We start from the raw sequence: 2,430 nt of genomic DNA, 5'->3' as shown, positions 1-2,430 counted from the left end.
TGTGCAATAATACACAGCCCCGATTTTAGATGTTGGTAATTTCTTAGAGCTCCAACACTTCCATGTAAAATTAGATTTTGACTCACTGGATAATATCAGGACCATTGCGAAACAACTTTGGGGAAATTCAGAGTACCATCAATGGTGTTTACCAAAAGTTGGGTTTTTACATGGTCTCTGGGAACATCTAGCTCAATTGGCATAAAACAGTTTATAAAGACAATGTTCTACATTCTACCTTGGTGAGTAGTGTCTGGGGTCTTAAAAGCCTGTGAGCAGCCATCTAAGATACTCCACTAGTCTTATCCCTTCGGGAGCAAGGGAGAATGAAGAGAACAGATACAAGGAAGAGATTAGTCCGAAGGACTAATGGACCACGGCTACCAAGGCCTCCACCAGACTGAGTCCAGTACAGCTAGATGGTGCCCGGCTACCACCACTGACTGCTCTGACCGGGATCACAGCAGATGGTTCTGGACAGAGCTGGAGAAGGATGTAGACACAATTCTAACTCACAAAAAAAGAGACCAGGCGGCGGCACTGGTGGTTGCTCGAGAGGTAATAGTGCGGGTCGCCAGCTTGGCGAACTTCCTGAGGCAGTGGTGGCGCTGGCTAAGACAACGACCCCAGGAGCGGATCCTGGGCTTGTCGCTCACTATGCCGACGGTGGAGGAGCTTTACCGCAACTATGGCATCTTAGCTGATGTCACGGAGCAAGTTGGCCAGCATAAGGATTCCTATCAAGTGATACTGGATGGTGTGAAAGGTGGTACCAAGGAAAAATGATTAGCAGCTCAGTTTATTCCAAAATTCTTTAAGCATGTTCCAGAATTGGCTGATTCTGCCATCAGTGCACAGTTAGACCTCTGTGAGGATGAAGACGTATCGCTTCGACGTCAAGCAATTAAAGAGCTGCCTCAGTTTGCCACTGGAGAGAACCTTCCCCGAGTGGCAGACATACTAACCAGCTTTTGCAGACAGAAGACTCTGCAGAATTTAACTTGGTGAACAATGCCTTGTTAAGTATATTTAAGATGGATGCAAAAGGGACTTTAGGAGGCTTGTTTAGCCAAATACTTCAAGGAGAAGACGTTGTTAGAGAACGAGCAATCAAATTCCTTTCTACAAAATTTAAGACTTTACCAGATGAAGTCTTAATGAAAGAAGTAGAGGAGCTTATACTAACTGAATCCAAAAAGGTTCTAGAAGATGTGACAGGTGAAGAATTTGTTCTGTTCATGAAGCTACTATCTGGGTTAAAAAGCTTACAGACAGTGAGTGGAAGACAGCAACTTGTAGAGTTGGTGGCCAAGCAGGCTGACCTGGAACAGACCTTCAATCCCTTGGATCCCAACCGTGTGGACAGGGTCTTACAATGCACTCGGCAGGAGGTGCCCCTTTTCTCTAAAAATGTTCATTCCACAAGGTTTGTGACTTATTTCTGTGAGCAGGTTCTTCCGAACCTAAGTTCCTTGACTACCCCAGTGGAGGGTCTTGATATACAGTTGGAGGTACTGACATTATTGGCGGAGATGAGTTCATTTTGTGGTGACATGGAAAAGCTAGAAACAGATTTAAGGAAATTATTTGATAAGTTATTGAAGTACATGCCTCTCCCCCCAGAAGAAGCAGAAAATGGAGAGAATGCTGGAAATGAAGAACCTAAGCTGCAGTTCAGTTATGTGGAATGTTTATTGTATAGCTTGAAAAACTTACAGATTTCTTAATAGCAAAACTGAATGCAGAAAAGCTCAAAGATTTCAAAATCAGGCTGCAGTACTTTGCAAGGGGCCTGCAGGTTTATATCAGACAACTCCACTCGGCTCTCCAGGGGAAAACAGAAGAGGCCTTAAAGACAGAAGAGAACAAGATTACAGTTGTTGCATGGAAAATAACAAACAATATCAATGTTTTAATCAAGGATCTTTTCCACGTCCCTCCTTCTTATAAGAGCACAGTGACATTATCCTGGAAACCTGTACAGAAGGTTGAGTTGGGGCAAAAGAGAGCCAATGAAGATACAGCTTCAGGTTCACCACCCAAGAAATCTACTGCAGGACCAAAGAGGGATGCCAGACAAATTTATAATCCTCCTAGTGGGAAATATAGCAGCAATTTGGGCACCTTTAACTATGAGAGGAGCCTTCAGGGGAAGTAGAGGTGGCCGAGGTTGGGGAGCACGAGGAAATCATAGTCGGGGAAGACTCTACTGATTAAGACATCGCATTCTTCAGCATTGTCATGAGCTTACTATACTTAAATTCTACTACTCGTTGGATTGCCGGGGATGTCCCTTTGAAAAGGATTGCTGCCTTCAGCGAAAAATTTAATGTTCTTTATAGCTTTGTATGTATAATCTACTTTTGTAACAGAACATGGTTATGTCCGAGGTAAAACCACAGTGATATTTTTGGGTGCTTTGTCAGCGAT

At 43.7% G+C, this 2,430-nt stretch overlaps 1 pseudogene; it reads left to right on the top strand.

Annotated features, from left to right (window-relative positions):
• Positions 1-657: 657 nt before the first annotated feature.
• Positions 658-2,194, top strand: LOC101351593 (apoptosis inhibitor 5 pseudogene; annotated as a pseudogene).
• The last annotated feature ends 236 nt before the right edge of the window (positions 2,195-2,430 follow it).

This window comes from Trichechus manatus, unplaced genomic scaffold (assembly GCF_000243295.1).
Source record: "Trichechus manatus latirostris isolate Lorelei unplaced genomic scaffold, TriManLat1.0 scaffold00056, whole genome shotgun sequence".
Classification (NCBI taxonomy): domain Eukaryota; kingdom Metazoa; phylum Chordata; class Mammalia; order Sirenia; family Trichechidae; genus Trichechus; species Trichechus manatus.
This window is presented reverse-complemented; position numbering and strand designations above follow the sequence as displayed.